The sequence below is a fragment of the Felis catus genome, chromosome B4, assembly GCF_018350175.1.
Source record: "Felis catus isolate Fca126 chromosome B4, F.catus_Fca126_mat1.0, whole genome shotgun sequence".
Taxonomy (NCBI): domain Eukaryota; kingdom Metazoa; phylum Chordata; class Mammalia; order Carnivora; family Felidae; genus Felis; species Felis catus.
The window spans coordinates 32,199,301-32,219,431 of record NC_058374.1 but is presented as its reverse complement, the minus strand read 5'-3'; the positions used below and the strand labels follow the sequence as shown (position 1 = coordinate 32,219,431).

The following is a 20,131-nucleotide window of genomic DNA, read 5'->3' as shown; positions in this document are numbered from 1 at the left end:
CAAAACACATTTTTAAATTTTTTAATATTTTTAATTTAAGTATTTATTTATTTATTTATTTATTTATTCAGAGAGAGGGTGAGCAGGGGAGAGAGAATCTTAAGCAAGCCCCACCTTTAGCTCCGTCCCACAACCCAGGGGTCATGACCTGAGCTGAAATCAAGAGTCAGATGCTCAAGTGACTGACCCTCACAGGTGCCCTGAAAACACATTTTTTAAGTAATATATGTAATTTCTTCTAAAAATTAAAACAAACAAAGGATTCATAGATGAACTAAGGTTTGAGGTTAGGTTTGAGGGTAAAGACCAACATTGCTTGAAGTAGTGGGTTGAAGTATTGGCCAGAAACAATATCTTTTTTTCTGGAATGAAAAACTAATCTCAATTTAATATTAAAAGGCTTGGATGCTATAATTTTTTTCAAAACGTAATTTCCCTATTATATGGGTTGGATAAGCTATGAAGAGATAAGAGGTTTCTGGAATTTAGAAATAGGGGGTGTTACAATGATAGTGATTCATGTCTGTCACCCTTCATGCTAATTCACTTCCACCTAGGGTTTAAAAGGAAAGTGGCAAGAGCAGGGGCAGTTCATAACTTAGGGCACTGGTTCTCAACTTTTTGGTCTCTGCACCTCTTCACACTCTTATGAGGATCTCAAAGAGCTTATGTTTATGTGGTTTATATCCAGCAATAGTTACTATGTTAGAATTAACAAGGGAAATTTAAAAACCCTAATTATTAAAAAGTAATAAATGCCTACACATTTCTACATACATCACATATTTTTATGAATAATAACTATATTTTCCAAAATAAAAATTAGAAGAATGGCATGGTTTTACATTTTTGCATATCTCTTTATTTTTTTATTTTATTAAAAACAATTGTGGGGCGCCTGGGTGGCTCAGTCGGTTAAGCGTCCGACTTCGGCCCAGGTCATGATCTCGCGGTTCCTGAGTTCAAGCCCCGTGCCAGGCTCTGTGCTGACAGCTCAGAGCCTGGAGCCTGTTTCAGATTCTGTGTCTCCCTCTTTCTCTCTGACCCTCCTCCGTTCATGCTCTGTCTCTCTCTGTCCCAAAAATAAATAAAAACGTTAAGAAAAATTAAAAAGAAAACAATTGTAATGTTTATTTTTGATAGAGAGAGAGAGAAGGGGAGGGGAGGGGCAGAGAGAGAGGGAGACACAGAATCTGAAGCAGGCTCCAGGCTCTGAGCTGTCAGCATAGAGCCTGACAAAGGGCTCAAACCCATGAACCATGAAATCATGACCTGAGCTGAAGTTGGACGCTTAACTGACTGAGCCACCCAGGCACCCCCGCGTATCTCTTTAATATCTGGCTTAATAAAAGTGTTCTCTATGATTCAAGTATATGAAGAAAATAGAAGGCTCTAGGAGGAGAATTTAATAGTCTTTTCAGTTAAGTGTGAATATTCTTCTCTGATGCTACAGAAATGTTGACAAGTGGTAATTTCTTAGAGGTTATTTGCAATGAAGAATCTGAAATCATATCAAGGAATCTTTTGTACCTTGTTTTTATGTATGTGTACACACAAACACACACATACATATATTTAACTATCTCCATTGGTCTACCTGGAACTTTGAATGTATGCTTTACCTATGCATGATTTTGTTATGTCCTGCGTCGGACATTTGGAAAATATTGGTTCACTGTGTCATGTAGATCTTTCATACGTTGACATATCTCATCTCACAATATCAAAAAGTCACATTTATTAACAGCACCAAAGTCTCATCAGGAAAGTCTTCAAACTCTGTTTACCTCACAAATCAATCTGCCAATTATTTTACCAGCAAAAGATGGGTTTATGTGAGAATAGCAGAGAATTGATATCCTGGACAAGGAAGCAAACAGGATTTTTTAATGGGCCTAAAGGATTGGCACAGATAGTTTTAAGAAAGAGAGTTGGAAGGGAAAAGGTTTCAGAATTTGGCTATAGACAAAACCTGCTAAAGGAGTATGTCAGAAGGGAGATGGCGCGGGGCTAATACATTTTTGATCATTTGAAAAGATCCCCCATTGTGGGGGTATCAGAATATTCACACAGGTCTGGAAAATACTTCTGTTGAAAATACCTGACTAGTAGTATTGTGACTAGTAGTGCCCAAACTTGGTGGGTCGAGTCTCTTGTGCTCAGCCAACTACGACCGCCTCATTCGCAGGGAGTACCGCAAGGAGTCACTTTGAATGCCGATTTCCGTGGCCTTTCTCAATTGCACTAAACCAGGCTCTCTGCGCTTGCCGTAACGCGGACTCTACCATTGCTTTCTGAGGGGGGAATTGGAGGTAGCGAAAGAAGGAGATCGAAGCGTGTGTGTCGGGGGGAAAAACCGGGCGATCAGGAGGACGGTTGTTTTACGGATCCCGTAACCAGCCCCTCCTACTCCCTTTTCCCCTCTCCCCGCCGCCCCTGTCCCGTCCTGGAGCGGCGGCGGCCTTGAGCTTTGCTGTGTTTGCGCGCCGTGGCAGGTGAGCCTCCGGCGCGCGGTCTCCCCGGGCTTCGCTCCCACCCCCCGTGTCTCCTGGGCCGGTGGCGGCGGCCGGCCGGGGAGGCGGCCTCGGCGCACAGTAATGGCAGCGCTGTGAGCAGGGGAACGCGAGCTGACAGCCGCCGCCGCCGCCGCCGCCCACCTTCCTCGCCGGGGGCTTCGTCCTTCACTCCTTCGGGCTGTCTCCCCCTCCCCTTGTCCCCTGTCCCTTGTCCCGCTTCTGCAGAAGGTAACCCCGCTGAGGGTCGGGGAGCCGGGCTGCAGGCGCCGGGAAACTTCGCTTCCCGGTTAATGGGTGGCGGGGATGGGGCGGAGGAAAGGAGTTGGGGGCGGGGAGGGGGGAGGGGAAAGGGATGAAAGGGGGGCGGCTAGGGAAGATGGTGTCCTATAAGGGACCCCGGCTCCCCGGAGCGCTGACCCCTAAGCCCGGCCACCCCCTGGACTGGATCCCGGGCCTCCCCTACCCGGCCTTGGCCGCCCCTCCCTCGGCCCCATTTTCTTCCGAAGGAGGGAAGGTGAGAGTGCGTGTACTCTTCTGCTTGTTTACGAGCTCACACGGATACACAACTCTGTGTTTGGGGGTGTGGGGGGGGGGCATCAGTCTCTTATATCCTTACCACGAGTATTTTCACTTTTGTTTCCGCAGACAGCGAAGATTGATAGCTGTGGGGAGGAGTATCCTATGTGTACGCCAGACCTGTCTCTACAGTTAGGGTCTGGTGAAATAAGATTCTTAGACTCCTCAGAGCATTTACACACTAGGGAGCCTGGACCATTACCTACAACCCCAGAGATACGTTCATGTAAATAAAATATCTCTAAATTGCAGACTGTTATTATTGTTAAATCATCTCCTTTCCCTCGGATATTACTATTACCAGTTGATGGGCAATACCGTAGAAGTTAAAGTTTTGGAGATAAGATATAAACTATTAACATTCACTGTAGGTGTTTTGACTTGACAGTATAAAAATCTTTGAACTAGGTCTGTTCCAAATGTACAAAGTAAAATATGAGAAATAATCACTTTGTTCTGATTGACTACTGACTACCTAATAGAAATTTAAAAACACTCAAAGGGCAATACCCTACCCTTTAGAATCTCACGTTCCTAAGACAGACAAATGAAGAAATTGGTTATCCTTTGCCTCTTTTGCCCAAATACAGTGTTTGGAAGGCCCTTCCAAAAGAGTCCCAGATGAAATAACAGATGTACAGTGTTTTGAGTTATCCTTTTTTTCTTTTCAGATGCTGTTTATAACTTGGGGGAACATTTCTGCAGTGTGCATGCACATAGTGTGTGAAAAATACCTTTTCTATGTATTTGAATGTTCAGATGCATCTGAAATAATCTTACTTCAGGCTCCATCCTCTGGTGATTTTCAGTGTTTTATGACTATTAAGATGGTTTATCCATGTCTTTAATCCTCAACAGTCTAGTATTTAAATTAAATGTTGTGGACCTTCTTTAGAGCCGGTTTTGCCTTTTCACTTAAATATTAAGTATTTCGTTTGTATGTCAAGCATTATCACAGGCATTAGGCGATAGAGCAGTAAGCAAGAAGTGGAGTTTCTGCCCTCCTGGAGCTTCGATTCTGGTGTGGGAGAGAGAGAGACATAATACATAAGGAATAAAAATAATTTCAGAGAATCATTAAGTACTATGAAGGAAATAGGGAGTTGTGGTATTAAGACTGAGATGCTGTGGTCAGGAAAAAAAACCGGTCTTAGGGGACCTTTGACCTGATAACTGAAAAGTCAGAAGGATTTAGCCTTTGGAAGTCTGAGGGGAGAGTATTCCTATCTGAGGGAACAGCACGTGGAAATTCTCAGAGATGATATCAAGCTTGGGGTCAGCAAACTGAAAGAAGCTCAGTGAAGGTGGACCCTAGTGGGGAATAAGAGGTTAGGTCATAGCCAGGGGCCAGATCTTGTGAGGTCTTATTGTCCAAAGGAGTTTGGCCTTTATTCTTAAAGTACATTGAAAAGCTGTTGGAATTTTTGTCAAGATGGAAGTGATTTGCAATATGACTGGAGGAGGAGATTGAATAAAAGGAGAAGAGAAGCAGAGAGACAGAGAGAAGGCTGTGGTAGATTTGAATAGAATAGTGACTGGCGTGTTAGAGACAAGTTACAAAAGATTTTTGAGGTATATTTTGGAGCTAAATGTATTGATTGAACTTGTGGCTTGCACGAGAGTGTAGTTGCTTGGATCAGCAGTGACTCCTGGGTTTTGGGCTTCAGCTGGAGGCTGGTGATGCCATGTATTGAGATGAGAAGGTGGTGAGGGAAACATGGATAAAGTTGGATTGGACATGTTAAGTAAGACCTGTTAGATGTTCAAGTGAAGGTGAGAACATCTGTATATCCAGATTTGGATATACAAATCTGGAATTTAGTGGAGAGGTTAAGTCATTCATTCAACAAATGTTTTTCAGGCACCAGCTATGGTCCTGGCAGTGGGGATATAGTAGTGCAAAAATAGACAAAAATCTCTGTCTTCACAGGACTTCAATTCTAGTGGGGAGAGAAAGAGATGGGGAGTCATCAGCACTTACTGGTTGGTTTGTTTATGTTTTGAAAAGAAACTACATTCATATGATTCAGAAAATGTTTGGTGGGGTTTAGAGAAAATTTTCCCTATTTCTTGTCTCCCATCATCACCCAGTTTTTTTGGAGCCAAACAGGGTTCGTGTTTTCTTACATATCTTTCCAAAGATCTATTTTATGAACATATAGGCAAATATTTATATATCCCTCTCCCCACTTTGCCAAAATGGTAGCATACTTCACTTGCTTTGACACCTTGTATTTTTTAGAGTGTTAAATAGTATTTAAAAGTTAATGAAACAGGATGAGACCACCTAAGGAAAAAATGTAGAAAGAATTTTAGAAGGCTCTGGAATACTGCAACATTTTGTAAGTTGGTCCCTGCTCTCTGAGTTTTGGACCTACAGATGTGAAGTTGTTTAAAGAGCTGTTACTTTTTGTGAGACTTTTTATAAAAGTTTGCTCTGTTTCTTTTGTGTTCACTTTATCTTCCTGTTCTCTTTATTGGCTGGAAAATATCTGTGATTGGGAGCAGTGTTTTCCTGTATATACTGTCAATTAAATTCAAGTAAATTAATGACAGGATCAGCCCTGGAATCTTAATATTGTGAAGACTTTTGATTGGCTATTGTTAAGTCTAGGAAAAAGAGGCAGAGATTTGGAATGTTAGGAGATTATAACAAGTTACTGATGTTTAAGATGTATGAGTGAATCCTCTCTCAGTAATCAGCTAATCACAATATCTGTTCAGAGCAATCTGCCTCTTTGCCTGGGTTTGAATCTTAGTAGTAATGTTTCTATTACATTGCAGATGTTAGTGTAAACCTTGTATTACTATCTTTAAGAATATGTAGAGTTGGGGCGCCTGGGTGGCTCAGTCGGTTAAGCATCCGACTTTGGCTCAGGTCATGATCTCACGGTCTGTGAGTTCGAGCCCTGCGTCGGGCTCTGTGCTGACAGCTCAGAGCCTGGAGCCTGCTTCAGATTCTGTGTGTGTGTGTCTCTCTCTCTCTGCCTCTTTCCCATTCATGCTCTGTCTCTCTCTGTCTCAAAAATAAATAAACGTTAAAAAAAATTAAAAAAGAATATGTAGAGTCATTCTGTTACTTTTTGTTTAGGAAGGCTTGTTGGAGAACACTGCAGTTCTTTTGATTCTTAAAAGTTTTGAGACAATGAGTAGTGTTAAGATCATGATATTGCATCTGCTACACCTTTTGTGGTATGATTGAACTCTGTTGATTGACTTATGTGGAGTTGGGGAGATGGAATATTTTTTATTGAATGTATAACACTTTATATATTGGTTGACATTTTGATTTCCTGTTAGCTGTCTTTAGCTACTTGCTATATAAATTTTAAATTTACCTGTTTTTTTTTTCTGAGATTTTTCTTGATTTAAAAACTTAGTTCAGTTCTATTTTTGTGGTTATTTTTGCTATTCTCTTGTATTCTTTTTGCTAGAGATTAAAGTAAGCCAACTTATTTCTGCGTTGGAGAAGTATAATCTTTGATGGAAAATATTTAATGGTCCTTTTTGAAGTATTAGACACTAATTACTAGGTATAAGACTACCATGTGAAATATATGTAGTGAGTGTGTTAAGCTAACTTAAATTCTGTAAATGTGTAGGTGTTAATGTCCTATTTCAAGGTTTTAGTTATCTAAATGATTTTCATTTATATACTTTATGAATGATGTGACTAATTGTTATTTAATCATGGGATTATAACCTGATTGTGTCTGTGTCAGAGTTTTTTGATTATTGAGGTTGACAGTTATCATTGTTTCTCTTACCAGCTGTAAGTTTCTTGAAGGCAGCATCTCTGGCATCTGTAAATACATAATAAGTATCTATTAATACCTTAAGTCTTGTTTCAATGTAGGTTGCTTTTCTAATAATGAAATGTTGGATTTATGCTGTGTAAATACTTCTTGAATTTCTCAACTTTGTTTTAATTCAGTTGAAGGAGAACATGCATAGAATACTTAAAAATTTTTTTTTGTTAAATTTTGAAACATATACCCTTCGTCCAGGTGCCCTTTATCCAGCTTTCCCTAATGTTAATAACTTATGCAACTAGAGCACAGTGATTAAAGCCAGGAAATCAACATTGGTACAATACTACTAACTACAGACCCTATTTGAATTTCACTAGTTTTTCCAATAGTATCCTTTTTCTGTTTCATAATTCAATTCAGAATCATACATTGCATTTAGTTGTTGTGTTTCCCTAGTCTCATATGATATGATCTTTTCTCAACTTTCATGACTTTCACACTTGTGATGAGTGTGGCCATTTATCTTGTAGAATTGTCTCTCAGTTTGCGTTTGTCTGATATTTCCTTGATTTATTGAAGTTATGGGTGTTTGGCAAAGATACTATAGAACTAATGTTGAGTCCTGCACATCACAGAGTACAGGATGTCAGTATATCCTATTTGAGATGATGTTAATTCTTATATGGTTGAAGTCGTGTCTGTCATATTTCTCTCCTTGTAGAGTCACTATTTTTCCTTTTGTAATTATAAGATATCTTTGGGAGATTCTTTGAAAATGTGCAGATATCCCTGTTCTTCTCAAACTTTTGCTCAGTCATTTCAGTATTCTTGGTAGATCTTTCCTGAAGCAATTATCATAGTGGTGTTTGCCTGATGGTGATTTTATTTTTCTCATTTCCTTCTATATTTCTTTGTTTGCCTTCTGTATTTATTTTTAAATTTTTGTTTTCAAAAATTTAAAATTTATTTTAAAATTTTGTTTTCCCTTCTACATTTATTTTTAAATTTTTGTTTCCAGCTTGATCCCCCCCTCCTTTTTTTTTTTTTAATTTTAGAGAGTGGGAGAGAGTGCACAAGTAGGGAGAGGGGTAGAGGGACACAGAGAGAGAACCTTAAACAGGTTCCATGCTCAGCATGGAGCCCGACATGGGGCTCAATCCTATGACCCTGGGATCATGACCTGAACCGAAATCAAAAGAGTTAGATGCTCAACCAACTGAGCCACCTATGTGTCCCCCTTCTACATTTATTAATTGGAATTCTTCTGTAAAGAAGAACTGCCCCTTCTCTTTATTTAGTAATTTGTTTATATCTGTACTAAGTCATAGATACTTATTTTATTCTGTGGCTTATAATCTAATGCTGTCATTATTTTGTTGCTCAGATTGTTCCAGCTGTGGCCTTCAGGTTGGCTCTTTGTCTTTTCGACATACTTCCATTCTCTTTTTTTTAAGAAAGCACTACTTTCCTGGCACCAAAAATTTTCCAGGTTCATCTTATATTTCTCTGCTGCAGCCCTAGAATCAATCACTTCTCCAAGGAGCTCTGGTTCCTTCTACTGGAGAATGATACTTAGAAACCAAGATCTGGATGCTATGTGTGCTTATTACTGCTGAGGTGTCATTGCTCCTAGGCCCTCCCAGCAGAGCTAGAAATATATTTATGTATACACATTAATCCATGTGTGCACAAACATCCATGTTTATTTCTGTACCTTTTTATTTGTATGTGTGTATGTATGTTGTATTAAAAACCATGAGTTCATACTGATAACTGATTCCAGTTAGACACTGTAGAGTTTATGTTAGCCATCCCCCTTTTTTATAACTATTTTCTGACATTGAGAAATAGAGCATACTTTTCTTACAGTCCTAATAATCACATAAGTAGTATGAAGTTACCAAAATAATGAATGTGACAAGAAAAAGATCCACAAATAGTCCTGAGCCTGAAGAAACATGTTAAACTATCTGTCAGAGTATTTCTTTTATTTGGTAGAAGTCTATATGAACCAACAATAATGACACTTTGTCTTCTAAATATTAGAAGTATTCCAAGTATTAGAACTTCTAAATATTGTCTTGATTACATTTAAAATTTTTTGGAGATCACTTTGCACTGAGATTCAGATACTTTCTTTTGCATCAGAACTTTGTTGTCCATATGATCTGGATTTTAAGCATTTATAAGGACAGCATCTTTTTTAGGGGGGCACCTGGGTGGCTCAGTTGGTTAATGTCCAACTCTTGATTTTGGCTCAGGTCATGATCGTGGTTTGTGGGATCAAGCCCCACGTCATGCTGTACACTGATAGCACAGGACCTGCTTGGGATTCTCTCTCTCCCTCTCTCCACCCATCCCTTGCTCACATGCATGCTCTTTCCCTCTGGCTCTCAAAACAAATAAATGAAAAGGACAGTACCTGCTTTTGTATTTTTTTTTATTGTGGTAAAACACACGTACCAAAATTTCCCATTTTAACCATTTTTAGTGTGTAGTTAGTTCGCTAACAGTAATTTTACTCACAATGTCTTCACAACCATCACCACTATGTATTTCCAAAACTTTTTCATTATCCCAAATAGAAACTGCAACCATTGAGCAATAGCTTCCCATTCCCTCCCCTGCCAGCACCTGGTAACCTCTAGTCTACTTTCTGTCTTATGAATGTGCCTCTTTTGGTACCTTATGAGAGGAGGATCATACAGTATTTATTCTTTTGCATCTGGCTTATCTGACTTGACATACTGTTTGGGGGTTCATCCATGTTGTAACATGTATCAGAATTTACTCCTTTTTAATGAATGAATAATACTTCTTTCATGTGTATTGCAATTACTTATCTATTCTTCTGTTAATGGGCACTTGAGTTCTGTCCACCATTTGGCTATTGCAAATAATGCTGCCGTAAATGTTATAACACGAGTATCTTTTCCATTGCCTACTATTCAGTTCCTTTGGATGTGTACCTGGAAGAGCAGTTGATGCTCTTGTATGGTAATTCTGTATTTAGGTTTTTGAGGACCTGTTTAAATGTTTTCCATGGTGGCTGCACCATTTTACATTCCTACCAGCATTGCACAAGGATTCCAATTTCTCCACATCCTTTCCAACATTATTTATTTTTCATTTTTGGCTTGTTTGCTTGTTGTGATAATAGACATCATGTGAAGTGGTATCTTACTATACTTTGGATTTACATTTCCCTAGTGACTTGTGATGTTGAACATCTTTTCATGTGCTTGTTGGGCATTTGTGTATGTTTGGAGAAACATCCAGGTTCTGTGCCCATTTAAAAATTTGTTGTTGTTAAGGTGTTCTTTTATATACTCTGGATGTTAATTTCTTATCAGACATATAAGATGTAGACATTTTTTCTCATTTTGTGGATTCTTTTCACTCTCTTGATAGTGTCCTCTGGTGCATAAAGTTAAATTTTGATGAAGACCAGTTTATGTTTTCTTTTGTTTGTGTTTTTGGCATCATATACAAGAAATCATTACTAAATCCAGTGTCACAAAGCTTTTCCCCTGTGTGTTCTTCTATGAGTTTTTGTTTTTTTGTGTGTTTTTGTTTTTTGAGAGAGGTAGCGAGCAAGAGAGAGGCAGAAGGAGAGAGAATCTTAGGCAGGCTCCATGCTTGGTGCCTGACACAAGGCTTGTATGTGACCGTGAGGTCATGACCTGAGCCCAAATCAGGAATCTGACGCTTAACTGACTGAGCCACCCAGGCACTCCTGAGTTTTTGTTTTCGTTAAGTATGGATTTTTTAAAAATAAAATTTTTAAATGTTTTTTTTATTTTTGAGAGAGAGAGAGACAGAACATGAGCGGGGTAGGGGCAGAGAGAGAGGGAGACACAGAATCCGAAGCAGGCTCCAGGCTCCGAGCTGTCAGCACAGAGCCCGATGTGGGGCTTGAACCCACGGACCATGAGATCATGACCTGAGCCAAAGTTGGATGCTTAACTGACTGAGCCACCCAGGCACCCCTACCTCTGAGTTTTTTGTTTTTATATTTTTATATTTTATTTTATATTTTAAATATTAAATATTAATTTATATTTATTATATTTATTGTATATTATATCTATTATATTTTATATATTTTATATTGTTCATCTTTTAAGTGTATGTCTTTCATCTTTATTTAAAAAAATTTTTTTTTTCAATGTTTTTATTTATTTTTTTTGGGACAGAGAGAGACAGAGCATGAACGGGGAGGGGCAGAGGGAGAGGGAGACACAGAATCGGAAACAGGCTCCAGGCTCTGAGCCATCAGCCCAGAGCCTGACACGGGGCTCGAACTCCCAGACCGCGAGATCGTGACCTGGCTGAAGTCGGACGCTTAACCGACTGCGCCACCCAGGCGCCCCTGTCTTTCAGGAAAAAATTTTTTAATGCTTTTATTTATTTTTGAGGGAGAGAGAGAGAGACAGAGCATGAATGGGGGAAGGGCAGAGAGAGAGGGAGACACAATCTGAAGCAGGTTCCAGGCTCTGAGCTGTCAGCACAGAGCCTGACACAGAGCTTGAACTCACGGACCGGGAGACCATGACCTCAGCTGAAGTCAGATGCTTAACTGACTGAGCCACCCAGGCACCCCTGTTTTTCTTCCATCTTGAGTTAAGTTTTGCATATAATGTAAGTAAGGACAGGGTATTTTGTACGGATTTTCTGTAGATGGCTTTATGTTGGCACTTAGAGATCTCCAAACTTTGACTAGAGCTTGGAAGTTAAATTTTAGAGGGCTAAAAAAAAGCAGTTATGAAGAAGATAATTGAGGATTATGGAAATTGGCATTATGATGAAAGGAATTGTATTTTTTCCTATCTGAAACCCGTAAACATTAAAATGAACTGCTTATGAGAAAAGTAGAATGAAAGAAAGTCTTTAATTGATAGTTTGGGAATAAAGTATGAGAAAGAGTAAAGGCATAAAGATCTCAGCAGTGATACAGTTTTGGTCTTCATTAGATTCAAAAGCATGGATGGAAAATTTAAATTACAGAAAAGAGTAGAAAATAATACTACCTGAACTTAACATTGTCCAGCAAACTTGAAATGTATTTATAAATATTGCCTTGTTATACTGTTTTTATGTTATTTAAAAAGTTTTTTAATGTTTGTTTATTTTTGAGAGAGAGAGAGAGAAAGAGAGAGAGAGAGAGAGAGAATGAATATCAGTGGGGGAGAGGCAGACAGCCAGGGAGATGCAGAATCCGAAGCAGGCTTCAGGCTCTGAGCTGTCAGCACAGAGCCTGATGCGGGTCTCGGACTCATGAACCACAAGAGCATGACCTGAGCCAAAGTCAGATGCTTAATCGACTCAGCCACCCAAGTGCCCCTATACTGTTTTTATGTTGTGCGGATGGAAAAAATGAAATAGTAACTAGTCTAGGATCACATTGCCATTGACAGAATAGTTTCTTGATTGACACCCTTTAATTTTTTTTTTTTTTAGATGTTTGTTTATTTTTCCGAGAGAGGGAGAGAAACAGTGACAAAGTCTCAAGCAGGCTCTGACATGGGACTCGATCTCACGAACCATGAGATCATGACCTGAGCCCAAATCAAAAATCAGCTGCTTAACTGACTGAGCCACCCAGGCACCCCCACACCCTTTCATTTTTGAGTCTAGTATTTTCCTTCCTTCCTTTCCTTCTTTCTTTCTCATGTTTTGTTTGTTTTTTAAAGTAAACTCTACTCTCAGTGTGGGGGCTCAACCCACAAGAGTCAACCCTGAGATCAAGAGTCATATGCTCTACCAACTGAGCCACCCAGGAGCCCCTCTTTCTTATGTTTTGACATCTAGCAGAAACTTCCTCCACCACTGAGACATTTGACTTTTTAGGTGCTACTTGCCTTCTTGTAGAAGGCTTAACTATCATCCATCCACTTGCTCCGAGCCAACTGTAGTTTCTAATAATAGCCATTTTGGGTTATTCTGAGGAATTAGATAATGTATAAAATGTATACAGCATCATTTCTGGAACATATGCAGTCAATAAAGGTTTGCTATTATTATTGTTATTAACAACCCTGTAGTTAGGTGTTACGATGGTGGTGAAGAATGGGCAAAGTACATCCTGCTTAGTGTCCCCCTATGGGAAAATTGGTGTCATTATGGTGTCATTTATTTTTACAACTTGCTATGTTGGATTGTCTTTATTCTTTTACCTTAAGGGACACTTAAGTGAAAGAATGGGATGGTAAGAGGTTGTGTTGTTCAAGCTGTGTTGGGGATTTTAAACAGGAGGTGGTGGTCAGCAAAGCTGATGTGTATCTGCCATAGCTGTATCACCTTTTCTTTCTTTTTTTGTTTTAAGTTTATTTATTTTTGAGGGGGGAGGGGCAGAGAGAGAGGAGAGAGAGAGACTCCCAAGCAGACTCTGCACTTATAGCCCATCTCATGAACTGTGAGATCATGACCTAAGCCTAAATTAAGAGGTGGATGCTCAACTGAGACACCCAAGCGCCCCTGTATCACTTTTTTCTTATTCTCCCATGTCTGTGTCTTCTATAGCTGTGCCAGAACTTAAGTGGGAATTAATATACAGGAGCTTGCAAGTACATTAATTTGTCTGGAAAAAAGGACCAGTTGAGAAATAGTGATAAATAAAGTTGGTAAGAATTGGAAGGTGAAGCAAGGACTCTGAATTTTAGTACAGCCAATAATAAACCAGTAGCAACTGTTCAGAATGTGATTCCCCTCCTCCATAAAAGTCATGTAACCCATAACAAACAAAAAACTCGGCTAAAGCAAATTACTATTAATCCTTGTATTTGTGAAAAAAATTTAAGTCCAATATTTTAAAATAGATATGATTTATCTTTCAAAAGAATAGGATAATAAATACTGCAAGTCTTTGGGTAGTGTAAAGACAGGGTGATTAGGGTAATCCTTTTCAATGTTTGGGTAGGAGATCAGGCCTAGGAAAAATTGTGCTCTGGATGTTGCAATTATTTGTGAAAAGGCTGGCTGGTAATGGCTTTGTCTAGTATGCATGCCAGTTTGAGCTTGCCTACCCATGAGGGAGTTAGATTCACATTCTGTAACTCATTTGAGATAGGTATACGAGAATGTTTTTGTTTTTTCTTTTAAGGCTGGTTGATGTCTTAAAGTCCTTGCCTAAATTATTAAGAAAAGAAAAAAGTGAGAAAGCAAGTAAAAAGGACATTAAACTTCATGCTGATAAGAGCGATGTGAAAACTTGAAAAAGAGTATAGTCTATACTGACTTGCGGGAGAATTTCAAGTTCATTGAGGAAAGAAGGGTCTTTAATTCTGGTCAGGTGGATTTACTTTGGAAGCACTTGCCTTCTATAACTTATTTATTATAGCATAAATATATCCCTTTCTCCCCACTGTCCTCCTCCTTTTTTTTTTTTTATTTGAGACGTATGGGTTTTCTTCCTGCAATCTACATTTTGCCAACCAAGATTGATGAGAGACTACTGTATTTCTCTTTATTATTTTTCCCCCACTTCCTCCTCCTTTTTTTTTTTTTTGAACATACAGAAATGACCGTTGTAGAGTACTTAGAGCTCTGTGGATCAAATCTTATTGCAACAAAAAGCATTGTACGGCATGTCTCCAAACAATAAAGATATCTCTTCGCTCTATCTAATGGCTCTCTCATTTGAATAGAGTAAGAAGAAATTGTTTAGATGAATCTTGGAGCTTATTTTTAAATGAAACAACAGTAGTGTTTTTAGTCAGTGTGTAGTAGAGGTAGCATTTCTTATGGAAATGGAAAATATTCCAAAGTTAATAATGCTCTGTATTAGGCTTTAAAGTATTTTCTTTCAATTTGTATTAATTATAATTAGTTATATTCTAATTATATTAATTCAAATATAACCTGCTGTAAGCCCGCTAAATGTCATTTAAAAAACTAATTATGGGGACGCGAGGGTGTCTCGGTCTGTTAAGCTTTTGACTTCAGCTCAGGTCATGATCTCACTGTTAGTGGGTTCGTGCCCCTTATTGGGCTCTGTGCTGAGAGTTCAGAGCCTGTAACCTGCTTTGGGTTCTGTGTCTCCATCTCTCTGCCCCTCCCCCATTCTTGCTCTGTCTCTCTCTCAAAAATAAACCTTAAAAACTTAAAAACAAATGATGGGAACGTCTGGGTGCCTCAGTTGGTTAAGAATCTGACTCTTGATCTGAACTCGTGTTGATACGTTGTGAGTTCAAGCCCCACATTGGGTTCTACACTGAGCATAAAGCTTACCGAAAAAAAATTATATGGTATATTGACTTACCTGAAATTAATTTAGGCCCCAGTATTATATCTTATTGGTAATATTTGGAATAGTCAAATTTTTGCCTGTATTTCAATACTGAAATAAAAAGTCATCATTTGGTAGTTTTGTTTTTTACTAAAAAGAGAGCCATAATATTAAGTGTTTAGCTATTTACATTATTGATGAATCCTACTTTTGGAAGTCAGCTGAAATGTGGCACACTAAAGCATTTATCAATAGTTAAGCTACAGTCACCTTCATCAAGATGTTAAACATGGTTATACATTTTACTAAAATAGTGTATATTTCAAATAAAATATTTATCCAGTTATGTACCAACCTCAGTTCTATACTTAAAATTCAATGTTTTGAGATTCTGTTAACTGCTTTACCTGCTGAAATGTAATTATCCAAATTAGTTCTTTATATGAAAAATGTCTAAGTGAAGAACAATATTGATTCAAATTAAAATCCATCTGATCTTGGCAAAGTTATATCTTTTTTTAAATTTCTGTTATTATTAGTAAATTTGTTTTTAAAACATTTTTAGGGATAGGAATTTTGTCAGGCTATGTTACCACATCATAGTTTGGGCAGTAACATGTTCTTTTGGAGCTCTCTTTCAGCCTCAGAAACCTAAAACTTACTGGAAAGTTAAGATTCTCAGGAGAAAGGAAAGGCTAGTGACAGGTCACCTTTTAGTGTTCTGAGGAGTGAAGTATGTGTAGTAAGGAGAAAAACTTAAAATTTGAGATTTTTAGAACAGTTCTGTCAGAAATCTAGATAGCCTATCTATGTGATTTTCCTGATTATTTCTTTATTCTCTTTATCTTAGGTTGCCTAGCTATTCTCCTAGAACTGGTAACTGATTAAAAAATTTTTGTTTTCAGAATATTAGTAAAATATTTACCAAATTTTCTGGGAAGGATGTCAGAGTATCAAATTAAGACAGCACAGAGTTGGGGCGCCTGGGTGGCGCAGTCGGTTAAGCGTCCGACTTCAGCCAGGTCACGAGCTCGCGGTCCGTGAGTTCGAGCCCCGCATCAGGCTCTGGGCTGATGGCTTGGAGCCTGGAGCCTGTTAACGATTCTGTGTCTCCCTCTCTCTCTGACCCTCCCCCGTTCATGCTCTGTCTCTCTCTGTCCCAAAAATAAATAAAAAACATTGATTTAAAAAAAAAAAAAAGACAGCACAGAGTTTTATTTTTTGTTAAACAGTAAAATATTTGATACATACTAAAGATTTTAAGTTAGAGTCTTTGAAGAATTTTAAGCAGAGGGTATGAAATGAGAAGATTTGCATTTTAGAAAGCTTACATTGGCCATGATATGTGGCATGTACCAAGGCGTCAAAAAAGGATATAGGCAGGTCACTTAGGAAACTATGGCAGTAGCCAGGTAAGAGGTGGTGGTTTGGATTAAGGTGTTATCAGTGGGAATGGGAAGAAGCGGATGAATTCAAGAGTGGTTAGAAGGTAGAGTTGGAATAACTTATTGATTGGATTGATTTGTAAAGAACAGTAAGAGAGAAATCAAGAATGACTAATAAAATTTCCGGCTTGATGAATTCAGTGAATGAGGATGTCATTTACTGAGATGTGGAATATTGCAGAAGAATGGACATCTTGAGTTTGAGGGGTCAAGTTTATGGAAGTGTAATTTACACCTAGAAAAATTTACCCTAAAAAATTCTTTGAATTTTGATAATTTTATATGGTCATGTAACTACCATCATAGTTAATATCACCCCAAAAGTTTCCTATTGCTCTTTTGTAGTCTTTACTGAGCCTTTGACATCAGTGATCTGATGTATGTCTCTCTATTTTTGCCTTTCCCAGAATGTCATGTAAAGTGAATCCTACAATAGGTAGTCTAATGAATCTCTTCTTTGGCTTAGCTAATGCTTTTGAGAATCAATCATCTGTTCTCATCCATATATCAGTAATTTGTTCCATTTTTTGCTGAATAGTATACCACAGTGTGGATGCACCACATTTTGTTTTTTCTTTCACCAGTTGATGGACATTTGGGTTGTTTCCAGTTTGGGGCAGTTATGAATTAAAGTGCTCTAAAAATTTGTGTTTAGGCTTTTTTATAAATGTCTCCCTTTATTTCTAATACTCAGGAATGGGATTACTAGGTCAAATGAAAAGATACATGTTTAAGAGAAGCTGCCTAGTGGTTATTTCATGTTAAATTTCCACTTGCACAAATGAGAGTTTCTGTTGCTCCACATCCTCATCAGCATTTGATTCTGTCAGGTTTTTTGACCCATGCCAATAGGTGTATAGTGGTATCTTGTTGAGGTTTTAATATGCAGTTTTCTAATGACTGATGATGTTGAATTTCTTTTATGTTCTCATTTGCCATCAGTATTTCTGAACTCTTTGGGTCTTTTCGCTATTAATTAGATTGTATGTGTTCTTACTGAGTTTGAGAGTTCTTTACATAGACTTCTTTGAGAGTTCTGGATACTAGTCATGCGTGTGTGTGTGTGTGTGTGTGTGTGTGTGTGTGTGTGTGTGTGTAGGTGTGTGTGTATCTGTCCTATGCCAGGTATGTCTTAAAATATTTTCTCCCAGGCTGCAGCTTTTCGTTTTCTTTTCATTCATTTTTTTTTCTGTTGAGGTATAATTGCCGTATAACATATTAGTTTCAGGTTTACAGCATAATGATTCAATATTTGTATATATTGCCAGATGATCACCACAGTATGTCTAGTTAACATCAGTTATCATACATAGTTATAAAACATTTTTTTCTTGTGATGAAAACTTTTAAGATTTACTCTCAACAACTTTCAGATATGTAACATGGTATTATTAACTGTGGTCTTCATGTGTGTACATCATATCCCCAGGACTTGTTTATTTAATACTGGAAGTTTATACCTTTTGACCACCTTCACCCATTTTGCTCACCCTTCACTCCCCATGTTTGGCAGCCACCAGTCTGTTCTCTGTATATGTGAGTTTGTGTTATTGTTTTGTTCCATATATCTTAGCATTGTTTTTTCTATTTCTGTGGGAAAAAAATGCCATTGGAATTTTGATAGGGATTGCATCGACTTGGTAGATTGCATTAGATAGTATGGACATTTTAACATGGAGTGTCTTTAGCATGGAATATCTTTTCATTTGTTTTCTTTAGTTTTTCCTTCAGTGTCTTATGGTTTTTAGTGTACAGGTCTTCCACCTCTGATTAAATTTACTCCAAAGTATTTTTTTTTTTTTCTTTTGGTGCAATTGTAATTGGGATTGTTTTCTTCATTTCTATTTCTGATAGTTATTAGTGTATAGAAATAAAACTTTTTTTTTTTTTTTATTTTAAAGAGGGCACATGAGCTGGGGAGAGAGGGACAGAGGGAGAGAGAGAATCTTAATCAGGCTCCACGCTCAGTGCAGAGCCCAGTGCGGGGCTCAATCCCACGACCCTGGTATCAAGACTCGAGCTGAAATCAAGAGTTGACTGCTCAACTGACTGAGCCACCAGGTGGCCCAATGCAACAGATTTTTATACACTGATTTTGTGTCCTACAACACTACATCGTTGATATGATTCAGGCTTTTTGTGTCCTAACTAGGAAGTCTTTACTTAATCCTTTGTTTACGTTTTAATGTAATGCACCTAAATTGCCACCAAATTCTCCACCAGAGCTGCCAGCTTCTTTCTGTGTCCAAACATAGCACCCAATGAGAGTGAGGGTGTGGAGGGAAGGGCCCAGGCTAAATATGGCCCAGGAGCCAAATCTTTCCCTCTCCCTGTTTTTCATAAGTAAAGTTTTATTGGCATACAAACATGCTCATTCATTTACTTGTTTTCTGTGGCTGCTTTTGTGCTGCAGTGGCAGAATTGAGTAGTTGTAACAGAGACTGAATGGTTCTCAAAGTCTACAATATTTACTTTCTACTTTTTTTACAAGAAAAGTTTGTTTGACACCTGAGATAGTCTATTAGTTCCTGTTTCTCCTTTTCTTGGGGATAACACTCCTGGAGCCCTTTATTCTTCTGTGTCTATCTGGACAGATTGTTTTTATTTTTTTATTAAAAAAATTTTTTTTAATGTTCATTTATTTTTGAGAGAGAGGGAAAGAGAGAGGGAGACACAGAATCCGAATCTGTCAGCACAGAGCCTGACATGGGGCTTGAATTCATGAACCATGACCTGAGCCAAAGTGGGAGGCTTAACCAACTGAGTCACCTAGGTGCCCCTGGGCAGATTGTTTTTAAAATCTGCATAGGTGCTATTCTGAAAAATTCCTGTTCCTTTCTCCTTTGTTAGATCCCTCTCTTTCTGGGATCCCAAGTCTTTTTTGTTTGTTTGTTTCATTTCCTCCTGATAGAATATATTTTTTATTTTCCTACAAAAAGAGACTGGATGGGAAGTAAATTGATATCACTCTTGATAGAGAATCCTAGGTGGTTAGTTTATTTTCCCTGAGAATTTTGAAAACATTGCTTTATATTACTTTCCAGCTTCCAGCGTTGCTATCAATAAATCTAAAGACTTTCCAACTTAGGGTTTGTTGTAACCTGTTCTTCTTTTCTGAAAACTTTTGGAATCTTTTCTTCATCCCTAGTCTTTTAATATGTCAAAGAGAGGTGCCTCTTGTTTATTTTTAAAACTAAATATTCTGGGTATTGTGTTGATCTTTTTTAGATGGAAAACTCATGTTCTTCATTCTAGGATATTTTTTTCTCTGATGATTGCCTCTCATTCTGATTTTCTTAGATACATACTGATTGCATGTTGGACCACTTAGATTAATATCTTTTTTCTTTTTTAAGTATTCTTATTTCTTTTATGTGCTCCCTACCCCATGTTTATGAAACTATTAATGCTGTTGAGGAGGAGGATTTTTACCTTTTTCCTTTGGAAAATTGCAAATATATACCAAAAAAATGGTAAAATAAACCCTCAGGTACTTGTCACTCATTCTCAACAATTATTAATTCATAAGCAAGCTATTAATTTTGAAGCATATCTCAGAATTTCATTACATTCATACATATTTTGGAATATGACCCTAATAGATAAGGACTTTCA

The 20,131-nt window shown here is 38.0% G+C and overlaps 1 protein-coding gene across 6 annotated transcripts in view; it reads left to right on the top strand.

Annotated features, from left to right (window-relative positions):
• Positions 1 to 20,131, top strand: part of CUL2 (cullin 2) — a 155,840-nt gene that overhangs the window by 51,496 nt on the left and 84,213 nt on the right. The window contains exons 1-3 of one of the 6 annotated variants that reach the window (XM_045061118.1): positions 2,562 to 2,744; positions 3,162 to 3,318; positions 3,764 to 3,890. The exons of 1 other annotated variant lie outside the window; for it this stretch is intronic. The gene's annotated coding sequence lies outside the window, so the exon portion shown is untranslated. Of the gene's footprint in view, positions 1 to 2,316; positions 2,496 to 2,561; positions 2,745 to 3,161; positions 3,319 to 3,763; positions 3,891 to 20,131 lie in introns of those variants that run through there. 4 more of the 6 variants (XM_023256526.2, XM_023256525.2, XM_023256527.2 and 1 more) reach the window with 4 other exon arrangements.